The sequence below is a fragment of the Mus pahari genome, chromosome 22 (genome assembly GCF_900095145.1).
Source record: "Mus pahari chromosome 22, PAHARI_EIJ_v1.1, whole genome shotgun sequence".
NCBI lineage: Eukaryota > Metazoa > Chordata > Mammalia > Rodentia > Muridae > Mus > Mus pahari.
The window spans coordinates 32638325-32646300 of NC_034611.1; the positions used below are offsets into that span (position 1 = coordinate 32638325).

At 43.0% G+C, this 7976-nt stretch overlaps 1 pseudogene; it reads left to right on the top strand.

The window, feature by feature from the left end:
- The first annotated feature begins 4609 nt into the window (after positions 1-4609).
- LOC110338988 lies at positions 4610-6711 on the top strand (annotated as a pseudogene).
- The last annotated feature ends 1265 nt before the right edge of the window (positions 6712-7976 follow it).

Consider the following 7976-nt stretch of genomic DNA (forward strand, 5'->3'; position numbering starts at 1 on the left):
TCAGAAAGCAGGAGCTGATGCAGAGGCCATGGAGGGATGTTCTTTACTGGCTTGCTTCCCCTGGCTTGCTCAGCCTGCTTTCTTATAGAACCCAAGACTATCATCCCAGAGATGGTTCCACCCACAAGGGGCCTCTCCTCCTTGATCACTAATTGAGCAAATGCCCCACAGCTGGACCTCATGGGGGCATTTCCCCAACTGAAGCTCCTTTCTCTGTGATAACTCCAGCTGTGTCAAGTTGACACAAAGCTATCCAGTACAGGGAGCACTCTCAGAGAAGAAGGGGGAGGGGGAATGGTATAAAGGGCTTCAGGAGGGGAGACCAGGAAAGGGGAAAACATTTGAAATGTAAATAAACAAAGTATCTAATAAAAAAGATAAAAATGAAGATCAAGTAATAAAGCAGGATTTAGAAAAGTAAAGAATGGGTGGAGCCGGGCGGTGGTAGCACATGCCTTTAGTCCCAGCACTTGGGAGGCAGAGGCAAGCGGATTTCTGAGTTCGAGGCCAGCCTGGTCGACAGAGTGAGTTCCAGGACAGCCAGGACTACACAGAGAAACCTTGTCTCAAACAAACAAAACAAAAACAAAAAATAATGGGTGGGAATGTGCAAATATACAGTATACACTATTTTTAATGAATTTTACAGCAACAATAATACCAATAACAACAACAACAAAAATGCAGAGGAAAGGATGGTAGTCATTGGGATGAAGAACTCCATTTGCAGTTTTTAAGATAGCCATGAAAATATTAAGGGAAAAGAAAACAGAAGAAAGGGAAGCTGTTCGGCTTAAAAGGAGATAAAATTAATAAGATGGGGATGAGAAAAAGACTTGGAGAAGATATAATAAACACATTAGCTTTGAATACAAACACCTTTCTGAGTTAGCAGGGAATGGAAAAAATGTGCACAGCTGTGGATACAGATGTGTGTATTCAGTTAGTAATATAGACAAGAATATTCATGTGTCAGGGAAATGAACAGTTGAAGTCACTTATGTAAGATAGAATTTATTTCATGTGGTGAGAAAACTAATAAGTGCTTTAGCCAAAATGATGAAAAACTGGAGCAGCCACTTTGAAATAAGGAGACAGAGTTCACCCTAAATATGTGAAAAGATTGCCATGGGTAAGAAGCCCTTCTGAGAGAAAATAGCATGTATGTACTGGGGAGTCACAAGTGTGTCTTATTGTGTAAGTTTTGTGGATGTGTGATGTTGGGCAACAGGGATAAAACCTTGAGTTTGTGAAAGGTAAAAGAAGGTGTCCTGGGCTGGCCTCTCACCTATGACAGAGAAGCCAGCAAAGTCTTAGAGACGAGATAAGCAGGGTGACAGATGTATCAGCGTGAAGTAGTACATAATGGAAATCTCGATAGAGCTGGAAAAAGGTGAGCCAGACCTGAAAACGAAGGCTCAGAGAACCAGACAGAGTTTTCAAGTCTTATACTGATATCATATTTTGAAACTATCTTTTGCATTTAAAGAGCCTGAATTTTTGCTGAACCACACAATAAGTTAATAACTCTCCCTGAGAGCAGTTCAGAATTAACTGCTATCTATGGTGCACCTGGCCTATTCCAGCTTAACCTCCCATTCAGAGAACAATGTAACCAGCCTTACTATGTTCTGGATTTTTCATGTAATCAGCATTTACAGTCTAAGCCAATATAAATCTTAAATTAACTGTAAATTATATGGTGTCCCATGCCCCTGACCTAGAGTAATCTAAGTGTGTATGTTTAACTGTGTGGCAATCATTAGTGGAAAACAGCCAAGAGGTTGAACGAAACCTTAAAACAAATATTCATCCATCAGAAATATTGAAAGCAATGTGGATACAGCATGATAAGGTCTGTTTGTGGAGGTCAGTACATGTTCTTTCCTTGTAAAAAACGTCTTAGAGATTTATGCAAAGAATTATTCTTTCCTTTCCAACATCATGCGTTCTGTGCTATTCAACAAATATAAAACAAATGTCTTTGTTAGTGACAGTCAAACATCAGAAGACAGTGTTCAGGCTGGCAGAGACACATATAACAGGCAGACAACAGATGGGCCAGAACCTACAGACTTCAGACAGACTGAAGATACATTGGTAGATGGAGAGAATGCAAATTTGTGCTCACTATTGGCCAAGTTACTATAAGTAGAAGTGCTTTGTTTTTATTCCTTGATTTGACAAGTGTACTTTTTAGTGCTCTTGAGGTTATCTTTAATATATTAACCAATACAATGAATATTGAAAAAACTAAAAAGAATGAAAGGCTTTAAATTCACATCATTTAAATTTATACTGTCATGTTAAATTTTTAAAAACCTGAGACAGTAAAGGCTAAAGTATGGTTTTGATCTTAATTTTCTATTTTATGGTTTGTTTGTTTGTTTGTTTTGAGACAGGGTTTCTCTGTATAGCCCCGGATGTCCTGGAACTCACTCTGTAGACCAGGCTGCCTCAAACTCAGAAATCTGCCTGCCTCTGCCACCCAAGTACTGGGATTAAAGGTATATGCCACCACTGCCTGGCTTCTTTTAGGTTTTTCATGATTATGTAGACACATACTTCCTTCTGAATTCATTCCTTCAATTTAAAGATATTTTGTAGGGAAAGTTGTAGGGAAGGCAACAGATAACATAGGCAGATAACAGATAACAGATAACAGATAACAGATAACATAGGCAGATAACAGATAACAGATAACATAGGCAGCCACGGAAAGTCTGAGTGATGGCTTTCCTACGTGACCTACTTAGTGAGACTCTGAATAGATCCCCAAGAGTCTCTATTTAAATAATATCTAAGTGATCCCCACACACATGATTATCTCCAGAAAATATAACTTACTTTCTTTTTTTTTTTTTAGATTTATTTATTATTATAGATAAGTACAATGCTGCTGTCTTCAGACACACCAGAAGAGGGCATCAGATCGCATTATGGATGTTTGTGAGCCACCATGTGGTTGCTGGGATTTGAACTCAGGCCCTTCGGAAGAGCAGTCAGTACTCTTACCCTCTGAATCATCTTGCCAGCCCCCAGAAAATCTAATTTTCACAAGGCATTCTTTATTAAACACCTCTCCTTAGTTCACCAGCCTGCACTTAGGAGCATTAAGATAATCATGGCTGGCTGGTAGGCTTTGAGATCGTGAGGGAAAGACAGAAATCAGTGATTTGGTATTAGAATTGGCCATTTTCTAAATTGTTTTCTTATACAAAACTTGGTATATTTACATATACATACTGTGTTCCCGTCCACTGTTAATAGGGACATAGCATATAGTATAAAGTGGGAAGAAAAAAAAATAGATATTAGAGGACTGGACAGGAAAGCTGACAGGAAAAATTCCAAACACTGGAAGTGATTAAGACGGGCGAGTTTCAATTCAGGAAGGCACAGCACTAAGCTGACAGTGACTGCAGCCGCACTGTTTCATAGTAAGTGGAATCAGACACTTGGCAGATATCTATATATAAGGAGCATTTTCATCTTGAGGCCTATTTGAGACATCCTCAATTATAAGCAATGCGAATACTTTTAGAAGTAGCCTTTTGAAAATAAAACATCTCTGAAATCTTTTTCTATACCTGAGAAGAGGGCATTTTTATAACCTTAGTAGTGGTTTCAGTTTAATCTGATACAATGACACACCCTTATCTCTGAACCCTCACATCCTCTCTCCATCCATATTATGTTCATGGGTGTAACAATGGCATGAATATGGTGGTAGCCAACCACTTTCTGATTATACCTAAGGTCTATTCCTCATGAGGAAACACATGCTTGGCACTTCAAATCTTGCCGAAACCCATAGTTCACAGGTGTGAGCATCCTGCTATTATTACTCTTCAAAAGGCACATAATATCAAAAGCACCCCCTAAATTAACATCTTTATGCCTGGACTAGTACAGCTTTCATACTTCATCAGAAGTTTCTTTGTGGGTTTCCTGGGTGACTGGGTCCCGCTGGAAGTCCCAGTTACTTCCAGTGTTGGGGCAGATATTGTGTCCTCCTCACCTCAGATCCTATGATCTTGGGCATTTTACAGCACCTGGGAGTAGAGATCCCTCTGGGTGTTGTGGGACTGGCTGTGGGGTTCGAGCCCAAGGTCTGCTCAGGGCACTGGCCCAGACTTGAAGGGCACATTCATTATTTTAACATTGTGCTCTGTAGCCTCTTTTGTCTCTCTTTACCACAGAAACCCAGTATTTAGTATGAATTGTCCTTTTGTTTGTTCGTTTGGTGTGGTGATTGAATTATGCTTGGAGCAGGGTGTGGTACTATGGGGAGGTGTGGCCTTGTTGGATTAGAGGTGTGTGACTGTGGAGGCAGGGCTTTGGGGAAATGTATATATACACGCAAGCTCTGCTCAGGGTGAGACATAGTAGTAGTCTCTCCTTGCTGCCTTCGACTTAGGAGACAGAGACAAGCAGACATTTGATCTAGGCCAAACTGATCTGTAGAAAGAGTTCCAGGGCAGCCGGGACTACACAGAAAAACTGTATCAGAAAAAAACAAAAAACAAACAAACAAACAAAAAAAACCAAAAACATCTTTCTTACATGTCTTAGTCTTCCTTCAGAGAAGATGGTGCTCACCAGGTCAATGTGGTCCGATGGTCACCGCTGGGAAACCTTGAGGGCACTCCACAACTCCAGCAAAGGCTACACTACGACCAGGAGGTTTTGGAAGAATGCAGGAGTCTTCCTAAACTATCTTCTTACTCTGGATGGGTAATAGATCACATCCTAACCAACACCTCACGCCGCAAGCAAGAGAATGCTCCTTCCTCGGATAACCCACCATCCTCTGGATCTGTTTCAGGCCAGTACCAATTCTCACTACTCAAGTCTCCTGCCAGAAGTACCCCCTCACCCTCAACAGCAAATAACCCAGAGCACACATGAATCCCTGTTCACACAACCTATGGCACTTTAGTCCTCTCTGGCGATCAGAGTGGAAGATTGCATCCCAATGTTCGAACTGGCATCTAGAATGAGAGGAACAGAGGGCCTGTGGCAGTGGCAGGAGGAGCAAGAGAGGAGGGTGCGAGTCCTCTCAGAGATGCCATCTGAACAGATAAAGAGGTTTGACGAGCTGCAGGAGTTAAAGCTGCAGAAGGAGTTCCAGGACTTAGAGGAAGTGATGGACAAGAGTAGCAGAGAATCCCTGGGCCACCAGGAGAAGCTGAAAGCTGAGCATCGCCACAGAGTCAAGATTCTCAACCTAAAGCTACAAGAGGCAGAGCAGCAGCAGCAGCAGCAGCAGCAGCAGCAGCAGCAGCAGCAGCATGTGAAGCAGGCAGAGCAGGAGCAGCTTCTGGAGGAAGAAGGTCAGGTCCGTCTGTGCCGCCTGTACACCCTGCAAGAGGAGTTCCTGCAGCTCAACCAGCAACTGGGTGCCTCCAGTCAGCACAAAGACCTGCTGGGTGTGGACCAGGCTGCCTTCCAGGCTGCCTTCCAGACCCAGGGCAACCAGCTATGTGGCCTCATCTCAGAAATCATTTCCAGTACCTTGGAGAGTAGCATTCCCACAGCAGAGACCCAGGCTGAGGCTAAGCTGGCCCTGCAGGAAATGCAGGACCTTCTCTTGAATTTGGAGCAGGAGATCACCAGAGCCTCTGAAGTGAAGAAGAATGAGGAGGAGGAGGCCCAGGTCAATCGGCAGGAGTCACAGGTGCAGCAGGTGCCAGGGGCTCCCGCCCAGAGCTCTGCACCCAGCCCAAGCGCAGAACGAAGTCCTGCTGGGGAAGGAACAGGATAGATAGTACAATGCAGTGGTACCAGCAACTTAAGGATGCTTCTGCCAAATGTGTGTTGGCCTTTGAGGACCTGACCAGCAGCAAGGACAGTCAGACGGAAAAGATAAGGATGGACTTGCAGAAGGCAGCTACCATCCCAGTGAGCCAGATCTCCAGCATCTCAGGTTCAAAGCTGAAGGGAGTCTTTGACAAGATCCATAGCCTGCTCTTGGGAAAGCCTGTCCAATGTGGTGGCCATACCGTGTCTGTCACTCTTCACCCTCAGGGACTGGACTTTGTCCACTGCAAACTGGCAGAGAAATTGAAACAAGGGGAGAAAGAAGTGGCCTCTCACCATGAAGCTGCATTCCCCATTGCAGTGGTGGTGTCTGGTATCTGGATGCTCTACCCAAAACTGGGAGACCTCATTCTTGCTCATCTCCACAAGAAGTGTCTGTACTCCGTTTCTTTCAACCCAGCTTTCAAGGAAGGGATGGCTTTGGAGGATTATCAACAGATGCTTGGCTATCAAGTGATGGATTCCAAGGTTGAGCAACAGGACAGTTGCTTAAAACGCATGTCTGGGATGATCAGTTTGTATGCTGCCATCATCCAGGTCCAGTGGCCCTATGGAAATGGGCAGGAGGCTCATGCTTATGGCTTGAATCATTGCTGTTGCTGGTTGGCACAGATCTTAAACATGGAGCCTCTCTCAGATGTGACAGCCACTCTCCTGTTTGACTTTTTGGAGGTGTGTGGGAATGCCCTCATGAAGCAGTACCAGGTCCAGTTCTGGAAGGTGATGCTTCTTATCCAAGAGGACTACTTGCCTAGAATTGAAGCCATCATGAGTTCAGGACAGATGGGATCTTTCATACGTCTCAAGCAGTTCTTGGAGAAGAATCCGCAATGCAGGGAGATTCCTGTCCCCAGAGGCTTTCTGATGTCCTCCTTCTGGTGCTCTTGATGTCCTTTGTCACACTGTGTGGAGGAGGGGCAACAATAAAGCACCTGAGACAGCAGGTTTGCAAGAATCATGTCAGACTGAGAAATTTGTCAGTGTGTTTTTATATATCTGTACCATGTGAATGAGGCTTTTAGGGCTGGAGAAGTGGCTCAGTGGATAAGAGCACTAACTGCTCTTCCAGAGGTCCTGAGTTCAATTCCCAGCAACCACATGGTGGCTCACAACTATCTGTAATGGGATCCGATGCACTATTCTAGTGTGTGTCTCAAGACAGCTGCAGTGTACTCATATAAATGAAAATAAATAAATCTTTTAAAAAATGATGCTTTTATACTTAAAAAAAAAAAGACGTTTCTTTGTGCATTGGGTTGTGCAAAACCTTATAATTAGTCAATGTTTAGAGATTAAATTTTGGAGTCCTAAGGCACAAATGAGAATTGTATCATGTCTTCCTTACACACACCTGCAGGCTCAGGAACCATTTGTGGGAAAAGAGGCAGAAAGATTGTAAGAGATGGTGTCTTCCAGTCATGACAGGATCATGGCACTCATGAGTCCCAACAGCTTATACTGATTACTGGTATAAACCCTGTGTCATATCAATTTGGTCAACATTCTAGCATGGTGGAGGAAGGAGTTCCAAACCCTACCCATGTTTGAGTAGCTTGAAGAGTCAGTTTTCTTTAAGGGTGAGATCGTTGGTGTGTTAACCATGATCTAGTGGATGATTCCACACCTATGGGCAGCAGAATTTGGATTTAATGAATTAGATAGTTAAATACACCAAGTTAGGAGGCTGGTGATATGGGCTTGCTCGTGGGAGCAGAGAGTAGTGGGAGGTAAATGCCACCAAAATGGATCGTATAAAACTTTCAAAGAATTAATAAAATATCATATGAAAATGAAAGAGCTTTATAAATTAACACTCAACAAAGGCCATCTCAACAAAGTTTCTCCTCTCAGTGAAGTTTATTCCCATCCTCTGATCATTCTGCTTCTGGTACTAATGCTCAAATGCATGAATGGTCCACATTCATAGAGAACTTTGACAAATCTATCTATCTATCTATCTATCTATCTATCTATCTATCTATCTATCTATCTATCTATCTATCTATTTGCCTTTCTTTTGTTTCCATTTGTTAGATTTCCTTTTAACCCATGTTCATGTGAGGCCTGAAGTCTAGCCTGGGTGTCTTCCTCCACTGCTATATAACTTATCTATTGAACCCGAGGTCATCAATTCTAACTGGTAGCTTGCTCTG